This window comes from Arctopsyche grandis, chromosome 12 (assembly GCF_051622035.1).
Source record: "Arctopsyche grandis isolate Sample6627 chromosome 12, ASM5162203v2, whole genome shotgun sequence".
Classification (NCBI taxonomy): Eukaryota; Metazoa; Arthropoda; class Insecta; order Trichoptera; family Hydropsychidae; genus Arctopsyche; species Arctopsyche grandis.
This window is the reverse complement of record NC_135366.1, coordinates 23,468,101-23,490,157: the sequence shown is the minus strand read 5'-3', so window position 1 is coordinate 23,490,157 and position 22,057 is coordinate 23,468,101. Positions and strand designations below refer to the sequence as shown.

General features: G+C 33.2%; 1 protein-coding gene across 1 annotated transcript in view; it reads left to right on the top strand.

The window, feature by feature from the left end:
* LOC143920087 (uncharacterized) overlaps positions 1-22,057 on the top strand; it is a 38,072-nt gene that overhangs the window by 7,538 nt on the left and 8,477 nt on the right. The gene's annotated exons all lie outside the window — the stretch shown is intronic.

Genomic DNA, 22,057 nt, shown 5'->3' with positions numbered 1-22,057 from the left:
CGTTTAACTATCTTCGTATATACAGGTATTCTGTTTGTTTTTCATTCGACATGCCTACTATGTAATGCAGTATATTTATATTTATCTTCTATCAACCTACTATGTATGTATGTACAATTATTTTATCTTGCGAAGGCGTATTTTTCAAGTTGATTTGATAACATAAATTTGACACTAAGAATAATACGCGGCACATGTTTCTTAGACAGTTTTACACTATGCCATCGCGATCCTTAGCAAAACTCGCCCCCTGCAGTGTTTACGGTGATATTCCATCCTTTTATATTATATATATTTTATTATTGTACATTATATTAAATTTATATTTCCCCATGATATCATTACGGGTTTGCCTTTGGGTGACATATATGGTATTAAACTTTTGAAATCAAATTCAAATATTTGTGACATGTATCGTAGGATGGTTTTTGCCAATTTAATGGAAGAAACGTTTCGACAATGAAATCAGATACATTGGAAAACTCTGATAGGAAACGATCGAGTAAAAATATGCAAGTCTGATCAGTGGCACTATAGATTATACTTCTTTTCAATCGAGATCAACCTACGGGATCGAACCCAGCAACTCTCGGTGGTTAGCATTAAAGCACCGAGCTTTTCTGCTGGCTATAAAAATAAAAATATATCCTCGGGAGTACCCCAAGATTCTCATTTAGATCCTCTACTATTTTTTATTTACATTAATGATATCAAGTCCTGCTTCTTAAACTATTTTCTACTATTTGCTGAAGACATAAATAATTTGAAAAAATTCTCTTCCATTGAAGATTGTCTAAATTTGGACAAAAATACTTGGACTTCTTCACTAACAACTGTCTCAATTACCAGTTATTTCTCAATGTTACCAAGTATTCCCACATTAAATTATCTAGACTTATGTGCATCCCCTATATTATTAACCAGCAGCGTGGTCTAGTGGTGAATGTTGAATTATTTGGTACTTGATGTTACGAGTTCGATTCCCGCGATTCGAGTCTCGCTGTTGGCCAGACCTTGGTTTGTCAAGGTCGATCGTTTATTATCAGAACTTGCCAATTTTTCTGATTTTCATTGAAACGATTCCTGTAAAAATTGGCGTTTCCTTCCCAATTTTCTGTTGCGAACCTTTAGTTATTGTTATATCTTAGGTTTCGCCATATTGCTCACCATAGATATCTCTGTGGTTGTTTATCGAATATAAAAATTCGTATTGTTACATGAAAGTTATTCATTGTTATTTATCGTATTAATATAATGTTTGTAATAATTATGTGGACCAGGAAGGCGCATTTGGGGTTTACCTGTTAAGCCTTCCTGGTATATTTGTAAAAATAAATAAATGAATTTAATTTTCTTATCAATTCTAATCAATTACTTGATCAATTACAAGGTTGATCGTTTTACTTGGTAGTAAATTATCTTTCAGTTTTCATGTTGTAATATACATATATATAATTCGATAATAACCAATATACAAAGATGGGCTTCAATTTTAGACTATCCAAGCTCTTTAAATCTCACAGTACCGTTGCTTTGCTTTTAAATTCATTTGTAAGAAATCGACTGGAATTTGCTAGTACTGTTTAGAATTCTTTATATAGATCATAATATGTTATATTGACATGGGTTTGATAGTGATTCCCATATTTGAATAAATGTAGGAGAAACTTATCGAAATAATGAGATCATATGAATTGACAATGACATGGCGATATGCCCATTACAGCTGCAAACCACGAGCGCGTCCAATGCCGCACTTTTCAGTGTGTTTTTACAATAAGATTTGGTCATAAAGTTCCGTTTTAACTTATTTAAATACGCAAAATAATGAACGAATGTATGTATGCTCAGTGTCGTATAAAAATAAACATGCACTACCAATTAATTATAAATTTAATTAATTTGGCATCATTTATTTAAACACGCAATTTTATTACTTAGCTTGACCGACAATGTAATTAATGGGGATTATAAATTCATTAACAAATTGAAATTGTATAGGAATTTTTTTCATCACTAACAATAGGTCATATAAAATTTTAAATGAGGATTTTTTTCCAACTTTGTACAATCTAAAAACAACATATTTAAACTATTCGTTTAGAAAAATAATAAAATTTAACTACTTATCATCGATAACGTACAACAATGGCTACAATAGAAATAGCACGTATCGAATGGGTTACGTTAATTTGTTTGCTTTAAAAATGCACTATTGTTTTACTATTTTACTGTGCGAGATAAAGTGATTGTATTTCAATCGAATATCTAATTTCTAAATAGATTGTTTACATATGATCGATCATAGAACCGGATAATGTATGATTATATTAAGTCACGTTCTTTTCATTAAAATGAGGGGAGTGTTGTAATAAGAAACGTATGGGAAGTTCACTCATTTGGGTTCAACAACTTTTAGTTCTTCATTTTAACATACGTACATATATAAAGAGGGGAAGTCAAATTAGCAAATTGTCTTTCGTTGTTCCTGTCCTTAGGAATTCGCCAAAGTGATAGCCGTCCTTTATATTTCGTTTTTTAGCCACATTCCCGCCTTCCAAACTGGTTTAAATCGATCCCAATCGAATACCAAGTGTGTATCTTGGACTTGATACTAAAAATACCAATGTCAAACTTGAGGTGAATTAAGTTCACAATTGTACCTATTGTCATATGCTAAAATTACAGTATTTATAATTTGTATGTCAAGGTTTAGTTTTATGTTGTATGCGTCACGGAGCAATCATCTATTCGTATGAAACTTTGGCATCTACAAGCTGTCAAATTAATACAATACTATTACTACTAACATATCTGTCTATTATATATGAATATTTACATATGTATGGCGATACTTGCTCACGATTCTCAAGATAATGTGATATATACATACATATATATATTTATACACGTCAACAGCGAGTGTACGAGTATACATACATATGTATGTTACAGTTCAAATGTTCAATCTGGTTCGTTCATGAACATACTACATAGTTTGTTCATACAGGAATTATTGGTTTTAGTTTAATTCCCAGTGGGGGGGGGGGATTAATCGGGCCATAGTAGCTCGGTGACCATATTGGTGACCAAATGCAAACAAAAATAGCATGTAATATACTAGGAGGGCTGCAGCCCACATCCTATATGGACGAGCCGCCACTGGCTTAAATGCTAACAGTCAAAGCTATCTTCAAATAGACTCACCAGATATCGCATGAAACTTTGACTTATCAAAAAAAAAACTGTGAAAACCATTGAAATTCCAAAACCTATGAGAAATCATATGCAAACCGCATTATAACGTTGTTTTACCGTTTCCTCTAATATTAAAAATATTGCAACCCAGGTTAAGCATACATATGTACAAAGAGGATGGGACAAACGATTGCGAATACTTATGCCTAATAGTTTGTGCATAAACAAACTATGTACATAAATATGTAGTTTATTTGTTAACTTGTTTTTTTATTTATTTTTTTTTTTATTTCATACCAGGAAGGCATTACAGGTAAACCCCAATGCGCCTTCCTGGCCAAATTACAAACAATACAGCATTTTTTTATTATATAAGTCGCTAAATTACGAGACACTGACTTAAACTCGACAATTAACGAGACATCTATGAATTGTACATACATTTTTATTGTAATATTTACATTAATCATACTCAAATAGTGGTGACATAGTGGGTAGGAAGGATTTTTAGCCAATTTTTAATCGGGAATCGTTTCAACAATTAAATCAGAGAAAATTGGCAAACTCTGATAGGAAACGATCAACCAGGAGTCACAAATTTACTTTATCCATGTACATAGTAACAATAGATGAAGTTTTGTGATCACGCAAAAATTCGAACTCAAGATTTTGACTGATTCGCACTCAGAATCGATCACTGATCACGTTTACATGATCTAGAAAAAACTAGTGTGTATCCACGTGCGTATTTTGGGGATTTTTTGAACACCATTATTCCTATCAAACCGAAAATTAAGTATCAGTTACTGAAATTCTTATCGATACGAGGTAAATTTTTAAGTTGACCGGAAATGGCAGTTTACTCTTGTTCGATTTTTCTTCCACTAGTTTTTTCGACCCCTTAAAGATGCGTGCTCTTCACGACAAAATTGAAGTATTATTCTTGTATCAATGCAGTTAAAATAAAAAAAAATCACTAAATTTCATAAACCGGAAGTGGGATTTTTTCCTCTTAGAAAGGTCAAAAATGTTGTGACCACGATTCTGTCCACACCCCTGAACGTATCAAGCTGAAAATTTATATTTGTGTTCTTTATGTACTAACTTAGAGCTGATAAGGTTTTGGTCATAATTCGTAAACCGGACGTAGTACTTTTTTTTTAATAAATATTATATTATTTTATTTGGACCTTTTAAATTATTTTTATTTTCTTGATAATTAATGTGTATAATAATTATAGTGATTTTAATTAATAAAATTCGAACAATATCCGACAACCGGAAGTAGAACTTTTGTCTTGTGTAAGTTTCCCTACATTTGCGCTCAATTTGAAAATGATATTTAAACATTTGTAGATCGTAGGTATCATCCATTTCAATTCTTCTTGTCACATACATTTGTAAGTGGCTTAGTGAAAGTCTTGTAGTCTTACATCAGAAGGACTTGTATTTTTGCTATGGGGGTATATGTACATATGTAGGATAAACTCTTTTACAGTTTTCATAAATTCATTCTACGTTCTTTAAAGAAGAAGACTAAGCTATGAAACTTTCACTGATGTATGCAAGTCATATGGCACACTGATATACCCATATGTGCGTCTCGTTCGCGTGTATTTATTATAACATATAATCAAGGTATTATAAAATTTGTTTTTTTTTCAATGCTTAATTTAACTTTTGAATATGTTATTCTCCATTCGAGTTCTAAAATCAAACATTTTTAACGTTTACTCCTGCTCATGTATATACATATATGCAATATGAACTTCATCATTTTACTATCTAGACATAAATTTACGACATTTGCAGTAATACATAAATACTTCAATGAATCGGTTCATGTCAATAAAGTCGTCATTAATTTACTACCTGTGCAAGTAGATGATTCACTTTCAACCGTCGATTTCTCAACCGACACGCTCATCACGCGTAATTGCGCACGTTTGAGCGAATCTGTACACTTCTTTAATTTAACATTTGAACCCGATGGTCGAAAATCGGTTTAGCAATATCGTCATGAGATATGCCCCGCCTCTTCACGGTGATTCACCTTTGAGTTCGAATGATAATACAACCGAACACACACACACAAACGCACGATGCGAATAACAATTGCATTATTTGAGGCGAGTGGGCGTGAAGATGTCCCATGGAAATTACTCAAGACATTCCTGATAACGTGACGAGCATCCAAAGATAATCATTCTTATGTTTTACATACCGTATATGTGTGTAAAGTCAGTTTGAGGATCTTCGTTCGAGTCTGACCTCTTTCGAACATGTGCAATGGCTTTATATCGAACGCTTCCAGATGTGATCACTGCTTCAATGTGATTCGTATTCAAAGGCTGTCGCTCTGAAGTATTCCAATTTTCAGATGATTCTTTTGAACTGTCATCACTTTTTTGCTGGCTAAGCCTCGGGTCACGATACCGAGACTATCTTCGGACACATTTGAGGAGCATCGTGCAAGGGCAAAGTCGTGTCTGATCGTATCAAAAGCTGCTAAAGAAATGCAACGTCAAATTTTGTACTAAAATATATGGGTATATGGGAGTTATATTTGAACTTTTTTACAAATCATTGAAAATTACTGTGATAACTAGAGCCCGGACCCAGAAGGTGCCGCGTATTGTTCAAATGTTGTAAATGCATCGTTAAAGGTTTGCCAAACCTTTTTTACAAAGGATTTACAACAATGGAACAATAAGCGGCACCTTGGCTATCCTACCTCTACTGATTACACTGAGCAACAAAAAAACTACCGGATTATAAACTAATAAATTTTTACTAATCAAATATGACAATAATTTTGTTCGGATAATCTCATTTAAGAGCAGTTAAAAAAGTTTGCAATTTTTACAATTATTTGGCTTTTGCAATCTTTAATTTAAAACCTAGTATTGCTATGTCAAAAATGAGTATTGAAATCAATAGTCAGATGCTTCTTATATTGCTTGTGATATTTTGTTGCTTTGAAATACTTGTAATTCATTATCTAGCGAATTTTAAAAGTCAAAAATATACTTTTTCCTTTTATACATTTTTTCCCGTAATACTATGAGCTGATTTTGCAAATTTTCCACTTAAACACGTTAATAAGGATTGTTTTTTAATGTGAATATTTTTTGTTTTATCGAAACGTACTTATTCAGCGGTAAATGATTTTAAATTGCTGTTGTTTAAAGAGCGATATGAAAAATGGAGTGCATCACTCCATCTCACTCGCTCACATTCACACTGACACGATCAGCGTGCGCCTAGAATATTTCATATTGTAATTTAAAATCATTTACCACTCGAATTAGTACATTCAGATAAAATAAATAAAAATATTGAGATTGAAAACGAACCCTTATAAACGTGGTAAGGTCAAAAATTAGCGAAATCAGCTCATAATATTCGGAAAAATATATATATATAAATTTTTGACATTAGATAATTAATTATACGTATTTAAAAGCAATAAAAAAACACTTGACTATTTATTTCAATGTTCATTTTTGACACAGCAATACTACATTTTGAGTTGAAGACTGCAAATTTGTATGAATTGTACATTTTTTAAGCGCTCATATTTCTTAAATGAGAGTAAGTCAACAAAAATATTATCATATTCGAATTCAGTGGTTCACACTTAGTAAATTTTGATTTGTCTCAACTTCCGTAAGTAAAAAATGTGATTTTTTGTTGTTGTTCGGTGTAATTAGAAGATAGATACTTAAGCTGATTTTCCACTATATGTATGTATGTAGTTTGGTGCGTGCGGTGAAATTTTCTTTTGACTTTCTGTTGAGGTTTGAAGTTTTTGATGTCTTGGCGTTTGGTCTGCCCTTCGAGGTGCTGATTGGATATTATCTTTCGGTTTAAATTTGAATGTGGAATCTCGTTAGTGGGTGGATGTGTGTGTGTATGTATGCTCTTGGTCGTTGGTTGCATTTTGAAATGGAAGTCGTTGGCGAGGAGGAGCAACAATCCGGTTTGGCGAGTCTAGGCGTTGCCAAAGTGCCGCAACTTGACTAAACCAATCCACGAAAAAAATTATCAGTGACGGTTATTTTCGAGACGCCAGAGACCGCCACTAGTCCCTCTTAGATAGACGCTAATTAAATGCTAACTGGTAGTTATGTCGTTATTTTTATGCGAGAAAATCGTAGTCGCCCTGCGAGAACTGCTTCTCGGGAAAGCGCTTCACTTTTACAACTAGTTTTACTTTTACAACAATATTTTCTAGATTATATCTTGTGGATGTACTCGCGTCTCTGAAATAGATATTTTATTGTGTACTTCTTAATAAGGATCTTGTCGGTATTGAAGGGTGATTGATGAAGGTGTTGCCAATGGCTATTTAGTGATTGGAAAGTTATTACCAAGTACATAGAGTGCGGCTATAAAAGGTATTTCAATTTTATTAGTCATGATATTTAGTACTAGTGTAGTGGCTATTTGAGCCGTTATATCCAATCCAATGTCCACTTTCAAAAACAATTCACAAATTGTTACTTATTTTAATTCGATATGTCCAGAATCTCGGAAATCGGAATAAATGTATTACAGGCCAACAGTATTTTTTAATATTGCTAAGCGCAAAACATTTTATTTAATGTTTCGCGAGATATTTTTCGAAATGAAGTAGAAGTAGACTTATGCCACTTTCATTTATAACAGCTCGTTTATTCAATCGGAAAATTCAGTGAGAATTTTCTCGGAATCTATTTTTCATACAAAGTTTTTCCAATGCACGACAATAAGGAAACATTTGTTTTTTTTTTTTTAGATAGTTTTGCACATGTGGAAAAAACGCTAGTACGCATAACCTGCGTTTCTACTACATAGCTTCAAATATGGCAATCACTGTCAAACCTATGTCAATACAAGGATAAAACACTCCAGGGGTTGAGGCTTGAAGGAACGCGACGATACAAATTTGGCGAGGGTCAAGCGTTTTTTTTTATGTGCTAAACTATCCAGCAGCATGGCTCGGTGTTTGGGCTTTTGCCTAGCACTGAGAGGTGCCGGGTTCGATCTCGTGATTTGACCTCGACTGAAAAGAATTTATTCTGAGTATATCTGTAATGCTGCTGGTCAGATTTTGATATTTGTGACTCCGGGTCGATTGTTTCTTATCGGAGTTTGCCCATGTTTCTAATTTCATTGTTGAAACGGTTCCTAAATTCCTAATTGCTAAAAACCTTCCTATCTACATGTCACCACTATTTAAGTATGATTAATGTACAAGTTAAAATTCAAAGATGTCTCGTTAATTTCGAGTTTTCCCGTAATTCAGCGACTTGTGTAATAAAAAAAATGCTGCATTGTTTATAATTGGCCAGGAAGGTGCATTGGGGTTGACGTGTTAGGCCTTCTTGGTATATATGTCCATAATAAAATAAAATAAAATCTAAATTTAAGAGACATATTAACTTCAACAATTGATATAAGATCAGTCAACATATTATATACCCATATACTATATTAGTGTATCTTTGCTAAATGTATATTTGAAATTCAACTTACAGATTATAAATGAACTTTTGACATGCACTACAAAAGAATAAAGACCAATGTATAAAGTAAATCAAGTCGATTCAAAAAATTGCAAAAAATATGTTCCAATTCCAATTGCTACATACATTTCAATCTATGCAATTGATTTTCTATTCAAATTGAATGCAATACGTGCAATATAAAGTCATCGTATTCCAGGTACATTCAATACGAGTGTACAGACAATACCAAAAAAAAAAAAATTTAAAAAGAACGGAACAATCGACCATTTTGACGCGCACCTGTCAAAGATTTCCCGGAAGCCCAACTTTCCGCGGAACCCACTTTGCAAAACACTGGCCTAAGCAATTAAATCGCCAAGAGCGATCGTCATAATTTGGTAACGCTTACAGCGAGCTCGTTATATCGACAAAAACGACACTAATTCGCAACGAATGCGGTGCGATGACCACACCAACCTGTTCTACACTATACTCCACAGTTCGATAGCATTTTCTCACAATAGACGATAATTAAAATTTAAAATTTATTCCATGCATAAATATGTATATGTATGTATATATACATATTTATTTAATTTAAAAATGTTTTGAGAACTTCGGACGCATTGTGATCCTGCATATTTATGCTAATTGCGTGAAATCTACATACGCTTCAGATTTTCAAAAATTTCGACGAAAATATGTCAATAATTCCATGGTGCTTTTCACATGAGTACGACACATGCGTACAGACGTGTTGTGCATGTATAACAAAAACCATGGAATTTATACATGTGTGTGTGTGTGTGTGCGGATGAATAACCCATTGTCTGTTTTAACCGCGGGATTTTCGCATAAACATACATACGTTCGTAAAAATATAAACGGTCTGTGTCGGCGAAAACTTTTACACACTCGTACATAAATGCGCTGTTTATCTTCCGAGATGTTAATTTTGTGAAACGCCCTCAGTTTTTCGCTGTAATTAAATATATAATAGAAAAAAATTGAGTGACTAGCCGGCGTTAAACCATTTGCTTTAATGTTTGGTGATTTTATCCTTTGTATCTAAATTCGATTTAATTAAACTGTCAATTTTTTGTAACACGACATATTGATGAAGGGATTTTTGCGCACAGGATTATTCCGCACAAGAATATTGCGGACAGATTATCCCACACATTGACTTTTCCCGTCAAGAAAATACAGCCAATATTCCTATACATATACAGATCCGTAGCTAGGGTAGTTTGTGCCCGGGAGCAAACATGCAAATAGCGCCCCCCCCCCCCCTTTTTTATATATGTATCTATTTTTTATTTAAAATTTTCGAATAAATAAAATATCACAATAACCGTTTTGTCATTTAAAAGGAAATTTTTTTAAATAAATCAAATTAAAAGGAGAATATTGTCATTTTCATCAATAGGTCAGGCATTTAAAATAAAGTAAACATTAATCGTAAAATGACGGATAATAATCGACATTTAAAAAATCGTATTTATTTTATTTCAATCAAATATGTACACTCGCATTTACAGATCGCTCCAAAGCGACGAGTGTACTAATACAAATGATACAATGCGAATTCATACAAATATCCATGGAGAATTTTATGCAGCATTTTGGCAAACTCTGAAAGGAAACGATCGACCTGGAGTTACAACCCAAAGTCTGGCCAACAGCTATTAGTCGAGAATCGAACCGTGACCACTCCGCTCGAAAGCATAATAACCACGCTGTTTATGAAAAATTAATTTTTATTCCGATATTAACAATTTTAATATGATAACGCGTTTAGCTCCCCCCCTCAATCTTCCACCCGGGGCTATCTTCCCACTCCTCCCACCCTATTTTCCTGTACGTATACGTATAGTGTGCCCCCTGATAGTGCAGTTTCTTATAGTACTTTCGCCAGTCCCCGGTATAGTGCCCCCATTAAATCATTGATTTGGTCCACAAAATAGTGTAAAAAAATCTCGAATTTCGAATGGACCCCTAATTTCCTATGGTGCGGTCCGTATAGGAGTTGGGGGGTCAATTGTAGTAGGATTCAGAAAAAAAATATATGCTTTCATCATTTTCATTTACATACTTTCCTTCTTAATTTTTAAAGTAATTGTTATAACTAGAGGCCGGATAACCAAGGTGCCGTTTATTGTTCAAATGTTGTAAATGCATTGTTAAAGGTTTGCCGAACCTTTTTTACAAAGCATTTACAACAATGGAACCTTGGTTATCCGGCCTCTAGTTATAACAATTACTTTAAAAATTAAGAAGGAAAGTAAATGAAAATGATGAAAGCATATATTTATTTTCTGAATCCTAGTACAAGTAGGGACGGCGAGCAGGCTCAACTGATAGCCATCTGTCATCACGTCGATCTGACAATCGATTCTAATGATTTCGTTGATGATTAAGCGTTATTTCGGATAAATTTGTTTACTTTAATCAGAGCTAACCACCGTATGTCGGTAAAATATCAAAGAGTGGTTAACTCACAAACATGGCGCCAGTGAACATGTACATAATAACGTAAAATAGGCTTATACTGATCAATGCTCAACGTCTCGATTCGAAATAAAGTTCAATACGTGGTAAATCCCCAGATGAATTCTAATAGACGAATCAGGGCGTAAGCAATGTTCATGTCGGATCGATGCACACGCAAGATTCGCCCGATTTCACACATGAAAGATCATCGTCATACAGGGGCACATTTATGCACAGCATATTGCGACAGGTCTATGACTAATTTGTTACGTTTCGTTTTAATTGATTGTTATTCCACGTGTGTGTGTGTTTCGCAATCAAGTGTGTGGTCAACGGGTTCACGCCCCGTTGCTCATCATCACCAATTTTCACCTATGATCGGTCGAATAGGTCCACACCTACACACTATCACTGATCACGATGACCTAATTTTTGCACCCGTTTTGTGTTTACCAGTCCGTGCCGTAGGTATAACACGCGAGCACACGTTCGTGTGTGAACACACGTGCACGTGGGATTTTGGCGCAAATACGCAGTGTGATGATTATTTCGGTTAATGCTCGATTGTGCGGACAAAATCGCAAATATACGGCGAAAGTGGCACCCCCAAGGTCGTTGTATATATTAATATAATACAATTTGGCAAAAGTTCAATTATATTTTATGAAATGATTAATTAAATTCGAATTATGCGGTAATAATACGCATGGAAGTTTCGTTTTTTGTTTTTTTCTTGTTCACTCTCGTTCGTTGCGTTGGCATTTGTTTTTTGTTTTTTATTCAAATTTTAATATCGAAATGGTGGAAATATTATATGTACATATCTACTTGTTGTTATAATTAGGGTGTTTTCGTATTGAAAGTGTGTTGGATTTTACGAGTATTATGTAAAAGGTTAATTGTGCCTAAGCGAGTAATTTGTCCCTGGGTGGCGATAGTCGATACAATCGAACTAATTTTCCATTGTATAGTTAATGTAATCTAATTTTAGCTCTTTGTATATAAATAATACCAAAGTATCAAACTACGTGTGGAAAATCGGTGAATGAATGAAAAATTTATATAATTATAAGGTACTGGATTGTGTGATGAGGTTGAGTTATAAATGAAACATTTGTATTAGGCCGGAGCGAAAATTCACGTTTTGAATTTCTCAAGATGAATTTAGTGGAAAACTTGAATCGTATCAAGAGAAAGTTGAATAAAAAAAAGCATCTATTTAAACAATGTCCATGCCTCCAAACAATCGATTTTCTTAAAAAAATGTTTTTTTTAGAATATTTTAGATTTTTTATTTATTTAAAATACTCTCAATAGTGACATTTCACGTTTAATTAGGTAAGTTTTAATAAAAATTCAAAGTCCAGAAACCAGACCAGAAACTCCTATACAAAACGCTCCACGCTTACAACGGCTATTTCTATGGCGAAAGTGATCTTTTAAAAAAAAAATCATCATCTGCTTCATGTTTCCATCATTATTTTGAAAATATAAGCTGTTAAAAGCTTGCTTGTGTCTCAATCTTTATTTTAAAAATAAAAAAATGCCGAAAAATCTACGAATTTTATGAAATATAAGCAAGCAAAAATGACGTATTATGAAAAAGATTTTACAAATTACAAAATAAAAACATAAGAGCGAGGAAACATGTGCTTAAGACAATTTCGCACGTGTAAAAAACCCTAGCATGCTTGATCTATGCTATGGCGATCCAGGCTGAAACTCACCCCCTGGAGTGTTTTCAGCGATATTTTATCATTGTATAGACATGTTTGACAGTGATCGAAATGTTGGAGAAACTTGTTAAAACAACAAAATCGTACGAATTAACAATGACATAAGCCACCCATTTACACCTGGGGTCTGTGTACGATTCTGTGTGTCTGCGCCTTAAGAGCCTTACTTACTATCGAAAGCATCATTAAAACGAATGGAATAACATCCATTTCAGTAGCCGTAATTATATTATAATAACCACTCATTTTCAATAATGACACGAGTTCGCTACCATTGTATGCATATGCAGTGGCGGACTGGCCATACAAGCGAACATGCCCGATGGCATGTGGGCCCCACTATCTGTTAGAAAATATGGGCCCTCAGTAAAATTAAATAACTTTTTAACTATTTCACGTGTGTAAAAATGTATAGGATATTGCAACTTTAGGACCTAAAGTTTGGGTATTTCAACAAAACAAATTTCTTACGATATACACAAATAACTAATACCTGCTTTAACAGCCCAAGGATCGGTTAACTTTTTTATTAGGCTTGAAATGTAAGTTTCAACATTTGCGTGGGCCCTTTTGCCGGGCCTATTCCAACCTCAAGATTATGTATATACCAATACCTATGTAACAACTAACTACTGAAATAAAAATGGGAATAAACAAATTTTCTTAAAACAATTTTGATAGGATGATTCATCATCAACCAGCGATTTAAATTTACTTCATACTTTCAAAATAACATTTGATTATACTTCGATGATATAGTAAGATTTAAATACACAATTTTAAACAGTTTCCGAATATAAAATCTATTCCTAATCTAGACACATCCATGTAAATAAAAATATAGGATAGGGGCCCCCTCCCCAAAATCCTGATTTTCGATTAACATTAATTGAAAATATTATGCATTTTTTTCAGGGACGTAATTTGGGGGGGCCATAGGGGGGCACTCGCCTAAATTAAGGAATAGTGTGAATTTAGAAAATATTATGAATTTAATGATTAATGAGATACTATGGATCTATGAATGCTACGTGTATTTCTTATGTATGTTACTTTTGGGTAACTAATAAAATAATCGCTGCTATGTGCTTTGAAAAAAAACAAAACAAAACTTTATCTAATGTTATTACGTACATATGTACATAGATAAAGTGACAAGACAGTCGGTAGAAATTAAGTTAATTGATAGTTTTTTGGAGAATCAGTTTGATGGTCGATTAATGTTGACTATGTAAAGATTTGTGGAAAAAAATTTTCGCCTGCGGCGCTTTTTTTTCTTTTTACATAATATTTTTTTATAATTACTTTTTCAAAAATAAGCTTATTTTTTTCATATTTTATAACTCAATAAGGTAAAGAATATTTTCCATTTTTATTCCGATATAAAAAAGATTTTTTGAAAAAAAATTCAATTTGACTAATCTTTGCCTGCCCTGCCCCCCAAAGAAAAAGCTGAAATGACGTCCCTGATTGTTTTCTACCGAAAGTAAAAGCCGCTTTTATGCCGCATTCTTTTATGATGCATTATATTTACCTAGGACAAGGGTTAAAACGAAATATACAATATAATTTATGGATCTATTTTGCTTTTGCCATTTTTCTTGTACCTAAATTTGTTTATTCCCAATTTTGAAAAAAAAAAAAAAAATTTCCCTTGATTTTTAGCGAGATGGAAAGAAGAAAATTTTGTTATATGGGGGGGGACAAATTATTTTAACCCTGGGTGGGGCCCCCTTTGACTCCTGGCATGCACTGATTTCAGTCCCAGTCCGCCACTGTGCATATGTAGGTTTTTGTAATAGAGAAAATTAATTCAAGAAAACGTGGCTTTTTCTATATATACATATATGTAGATTTCATTAGAAGTTATCATAAAAAATATTCTTTACTGGCTTCTTTTATGTATTTCGCTATCATAGATGTTGCAAGAGATAATATTGACACAGTTGCTAACACCAGTTCAACTTCAGCTTCCATACCTGCATGTGTATATATGTAAACAATGTGCTATGTAAATACATAAAAGAAAAAAATTACGTGTTTTCAATACTTAATCATATGCATATCAGAGATGGTACAACATAATATGTATGTATGTATACGTACGTCAATTTGGCACGGCGAATCAAAAATTGGATATATGTATTTCAACCCCAACACCTATTATTTAAAAAAATATATATACATATATTTGGCTTAGCATACTTTTTTATATTTAAAAAATAGAGTAGTATGTAGGTGGAGGCTATTTTGATTTTTAGTGTGCGGGAAATTCAAAGTGGCCCAATGCCGCTGCGACTTTTGCAGTACTCTTTTTACGAATTTGTAAATCGAATTTTCGACCGTAAATATACATATATTGTAATATTTATCCAAATATGTCAATTGACACCCTAATTATTTTTTTAAATAGTGAATGACGCCTTAAGTATTTTTTTACACGGTGAGTCCGGCCATTTGCGCTACTGGCATCTTACGCATGACATATATAGCGGTCATGCGCTGGCAAAGAGATAAGGTACGTTTTGGACCTTTGTCACGATGCGACACTTTTAGAAATATTGATATCAGTATCTATTTTGTCTTTTTTAATTTATGAAACATATGAAATTGATTTTTTTTATAAATTGCCGTAGAAGTATAAGATATGTTTTACAGAATTACACCACAAATGCTAGCAGGGCATTTTTATATTGCGATATTTTTTTTATTATGATTGTGACATTCAAGGGTATGACATGTCATGTTAATATTATGGCATATTGAATATCATATGCCAGAATTATTTTATCCCAATTCGTCACCACGGCTATGGTCACTACGCAAATACATATGTAGTACAATAATACAAACTAAAACTCAAACCTCTTAAAAAAAATTATGATTTTCTAAATATGGATATTTGTATTTATTTTTTTACGGTTTATTATTATTGTATTTTTTATTATTTTATTTCTTATAATTTTTTATCTTATTTTATTATTATTGACAAACCCCTTGGGTCCATTGGCTATTCCGCCTCTTTAAAGTATTTTTAAATAAATTAATTAAAAATATCAGTTCCGATAGGAGATGGAGAAAAAGTCAACCTTGATACATATATAATGAAAAAATAGTTCGAAAATGCTAGAAGATTAATGAAAATAAAGTTAAACTGACTATTCCCGGTCGGCGAGCGTCGCATAGGGCCAAAACAGACCTTTAGAAAGGACGTGGGGTACAATTATTTTCAGAGTCTCCGAATCAATCGAACCAAATCACATTCTCACGTCATATTTGACGAGCACTTACAGGTAGCACACAGATTACATGTAATTATACACCATTGAACGGTGTATCTTTGAAAGCACGCGGCAGTTTGCAGCCGTCGAAAGAAAAGGTCAAAAAACTCCAAGACAACGAGTCTCCATATTTTTCAACAAATTCCGTTTCGAAACGGTGCTTTTGTGTTTGATAAAGCTCCATTCTAAAGCCCGGTTGCCACCTGGCACGCATTGTTCCATCGCTTTGTCACATCTCGTCTTCTCTTCACCTGTCACGACAATAACATACGACCCGTTGACACGTTCACGGCCGGACCGCGAACGTGCGACCCGAGAGATCATCCGGAAATATAACAACGACGCGAAATTAAGCGCATACCAGAAGCGAGTAGATCGGAGACGACACTAGCGCCATCCGACGACTAACGGTTCCTTTCGTGTGACCCTGTATATACCGAGTTCAATCCCAAGGTTGAGATGTACGAAACTTTCTAGTTTGTCCATCGTACCGAAACGTGACCGTGGAAAAAGTTTTCAAGAAGAAGCGTTTCTGGAGTATTTTACCCGGCTTTCGTTAGTTTTGGTATATGTAGTTTTTTCCGTGTCTGAGTTGGCCGGTGTGAATGTAACATTATCACGTTTATTGCCTTATTTGTTTGAGGCGAATGATTCAGTGGCTATTACGTCTGTTGGTTAAGATTTATGCCTTGATTATAATTCGAATGTGTGTGTTTTATGACCATTGCTCGTTTATCAATGCTAGTTTACGATCTGGACTGATCGAGTTGTGTTTTATATGTTGTTTTTGATGAATTGCTAATATGTAGACATTAAGACATTTTTTTTTTTTTCATATATACCATAGAACCATGACGGGTCACCCTAAACCGACACTAATTCTGTACATATCCAAACTTACAATGTAGGTATACAAATATTAATTACAAACCGCAAGCACACGTATTACATGCAACAATCAATAAATTTAGACTCTTCAAATTTACATATACATATGTATGTATGTATGTAGTTGTGGTAACTTTTAAATCAAATATCTTACCTCAACCAATATTAGTTATGCGCTTATTGGCTGAAGTCCTGGTAGAATTCAATATTTAATAGTATAAATAAAAATATCAAATAGTAAGATAAATGCTTCGACGACTTTAAAGGTACGCGGCACGTGCTTTTATTTTAGATAATTTTGCACATTTAAAATAAACGCTGGCGCGCCTGTTCTATGCCAGGCGAAAACTCACCTCTTAGAGATTTTTCGGTGATATATTTTCCTTGTATAGGAGAACCTTGTCGAAATAATAGCATAGTTTGAATTAACAATGACATAAGACACGCCCATTCACAGCTGGATGCTACCTAGACATGCCGTGCCGTATGATTCTGTATGTTCGCGCTTTAAAGGTATACACAAAGAGGTACGCGGCACTTTTTTTTTAAATAGTTTTGCACATACAAAAATGACAGTACGCCAAATGTGTAACGCCGCATCCCTTCACGAGCCTCAACCCCGTGGAGTGCTTTCAATGATATTTATCCCCGTATTGACATCGATTTGATAGTGATCGACAACGGCAATTCCCATATATAAAAAAATTGAAGAAATAATAATATCGTACGAATCAATAATGAATTGAAGATACGTCTCCTACCGCTGGAGTCCATATGCGCGTCCCTTGCCGCACTTTAAAGTGTGTTCTTTCCATCACTATGTACAATTATATTTTACACTGCATAAAAAGACTGGTGATCAAAATTTTACTCATATATATTTTTTGCAAAACAGTGTACATCTATGTTTGTAAAAAAATCATATACCATCTGAATCATTTAATTCTAGTCTTATTTACTTTATAGCATTTATGTATAAATGTAGAATACTTAAAGCTTAAACAAAATTAGGTGACACTACATAAATAGTACCAGGTGGAGTCTAGTACGCATTGTGGTCTATTCATATTAAATATGTACAGCACATAATGGCAACTCCACGTAATCAGCAAGTACGGAAAGTATTCTTTGGTACATTCTATATGGACGCATATGAATGTCTGAATATACAGAATATATTATACAGAATATATTAAACAGAGAAATGTTATAAATTATAGCATTTCTATGTTTAAATTTGTACCTTTAAAGGTATGTTCATATTGGCACAGTACAAACCGGCAACTACGCGTAACCGCTAACCAGTAGTACGAAAAGTATTCTTATAACTTATAATAATAGAAGTGGCTAACGATTGTCCATAGACATTCCTAAATAATTGTAGCAAAAGTCGTATTTGATGCTTGGTGGTCGACGTATGTCACATAAAAACTTGCAAGGGCAATGGGCAAGTGTATCGTTAAAAATTGCACAATGCATTCAAAAACACTCAATAAACAACACGGGATACATTTTATAAGTAAATTGATCATTTAAGCAACATTTTATTCAGTTTTTAAAAGTGTCATAGCGATCGCCCGCATTCTACATAACATTTCAGGGGTGGCACCGGAGAAATGTAAAAATTATTTTTAAACAAGTGTAAAATCATTTTTCTTGGTGGCGCCGAATACGCAATTACATATATTAATGACCAACTATTTAAGTTTATTTAATATAAACATCGTTCATTTTATATAATACATATTTTTGTTGAAACTATACATTACACGTTAATTTAAGAGTTCCCAAGGACAGACAAATACAAAAAAGTGGATAAAAATAATCAACCAACTGAGAAAAGAAACGGATTGGCAACCAACTATCAACACCACCATATACTCAAATTGTAAATAAATCTATATCAAAATAAAACTTTAATTTCTGTAGTGAATATGTGATGACCCTGATTGTATTTCGTGCGTTTTAGCGTAGCTGTGGAGACGTACCACGTAATATTAAAACAATTTATTTATTCGTAAAGGCGATTCTATTATTATATCTAGTCACCGGACCCAGAAGGTGCCGCGTATTGTTCAAAGGTTGTAAATGCATTGTTAAAGGTTTGCCGAACCTTTTTTACAAAGGATTTACAACAATGGAACAATGAATAGCACTGTGACTATCCGGTGTCTAATTATAACATTTCTCTGAATTTAAGCGTACTTCATATACAGACTATATGTAATTTAGACTAGAATAGACTATTATAATATTATATAAATTTATGTATATTAGAATATTAGACTAGATCTACTAGACCTACTCTTAAATAATGCAAATTTTAAAACTTTCTTACGGCAAAAATAGAATTGCCACATATTTTAAGCGTTGTTGATCAATTTACCTATTAACAGTATAATTTTCCTGTAAACCGGTATTGCAAACCGTAGTAAGGAAATATGACAGACTTTTGTCATCCATTATTTTACTGAATGAATGTTTTTTTTTCGCATAATTTTAGCATAATAAGACAATGAATTCATTGGCGAAATATTATCTCCGCAAATTGTTTTGCTTTCGCTTGTTGAATCTGCAGCATGCGTTGTATGTAAATCTGAATGCGAATAAAAAATAGCATTTTAATACTGTTGCCTATGCAAATATATAAATTTGCATTTTTATTATTAAATATGTACATAATATATAATGATTTCGATGTCAGTGAGACGAGCGTGGCTTATTGCACTTGATATTGAGGTCACACGAATGAGACATGCAAATTGAAAAATTGTATAAAAATATAATATATAAAATGGGCACTTCCGGATTGCATTGTGTTGATGACGAAGACATTCGCATTTTATAAACATAATACAAATAGGTTTGTGTGTTTTAGCAAGTGGCCAAAAAAACTAACAATGACTCAACGCATCACTTAATATTCAAGTAAATATCATATAAAAACGTAAAACACACATCGTTCAAAATACGATGAGTAGAAAAAAAAACCAGAAATAAATTCCGTTGAAAATAATAACTATTATGTGTACGTTATCGGCATTCAAAGGGTTAACAACGTTTCATACTGGCGTGTGAAATTGTATTTTTAACTTGTTTTCCGTGCATTTTCGCATACCTAATGAAATTCGAAAATGTCTCTATAATTTAAGTTAATTTAAACTTTACACAATACGAACTGTTTGTGTGTTATAAAAATTTACACTCAGTGCGTTTTTATACTCTGTACAGTTTGACACGTCGACTGTCGATATATAGTTTTTTTTTTCATCGTTGGTTTCGACGTGAATTTTTATGAAATCAGCGGTTCTGAATGTTGGGGAAAATTGTTGTTAATGATTAAAAGCGTTTCGTATCGGTTGTTGACGACAAGCCACGCGCATCGAAAGTCATCCACGGTATAATCATTACCTCCACTGTCTATTTCGTGAAAATCCGTTATGATTTTTCATCCAAAATGCAGACAATTCTTGAATGAGTGGGCGTGAATCCGTAACTAAAAATAATACAGTTGTCTCGTTCGAATCTGTTGATTTTCATCGTAATACCTACATACATATGTATCTATCAGTGGCGTGCGGGATTTTTAATGTAAAAAATAGTGGAAGAAAAATCGAACAAGAGTAAACTGCCACTTCCAGTTGACGGAAGCCTACCATATTTTCTACATAACTTGGTATCAAACTTAAACTTCTACCTATGAAATTTCAGTTCAATAAACCAAAAGGTTTCTGAGAAAAACATAAAAAACCTCGATTCTCTAGAAGAAAAGTACTACTTCCGGTTTAGGAAAACATATTTAAAAAATATTCAGGTACAAAATTTATAATTGCTATTACATGTAAAAAAAATTCAATCGAATTTCAGAAACGCTTTACTGCGCATGCGTAGACAAATTTACAACGATAACTGTATTTGCGACAAGCAGTTTTAGTTTGTTAGCAGTTTGTTACTACTTTTTAATAAAATAAAATAAAAAATACATTAATTCGCGAGACGAAAAACTGTAATGGAAACACACCAATTTATTTCATCCCATTCTCATACATATTATTTACGACACGCTACTGATATCTAAAAGAGTCATGATAAATATGTATGTATATTATTTTCTTATTTTAAATGTTTGAGCTTTTCTTTTTTTACCTATATGTGAAAATTATTAATGGTTTACTTAACATAATTATATTTTTTTTACTATCAATCTAATAAACTGTAAACTGTAAATTTTCCAAATAAATAAAATAAAAATAAAAATAAATTATCCACCAATACTTATATCCATCTGAAGGATTTCAAAAATCTTTCAGTGAAAGATTCGATCAATTTCAAATTGTTTTTCAACGGTTATTATATTAAAAAACATTCTGCGACGAATGTTTCCCCAACGAATACAGTCTCTCAGACTGTATTCGTGGGGGGGGGGGGGTGGCCTCATGTCGAGGGCTTTGAGCGTTGAATTCTTTAACCTTTAAAACAGGCTTTGTATTAAAAAAACATAGCAGTTTTCTGTAATTTCAGCTTTTAGGAATTACATACCTGTTCTTATTACAAGATTTTTTCTAGCTTACTCTGTTAGTTCAGTGAAATTCCGATCCGTCAAAAAAATGTGATCTAATTTTGAACTATAGTAGTTCCACTTTTGAGGTAGCTTTGATACTTGAATTAAGCGAATGTCTCTGACATGAAGCTAGACAATTCAATTATTATCGAACTCATTAAAAATTACATCGCAATCTTGGGACAAATCGGAGCGATGACAGCTAACTATCCATACGCCTCTTTCTACCAGCCCTTTACAAATTAAAACAGTGGTAAAGCTACTCTCATTCACTCTCATTACTCTCATCTCATATACACTTAATATAAGAAGCTTCTATACTTTATCATATTCCTTTTTTAATTCTCTAATTTAGATATAAACATAACTGTAACCGTGATAATGTGATGATAATAATAATGGAGAGCA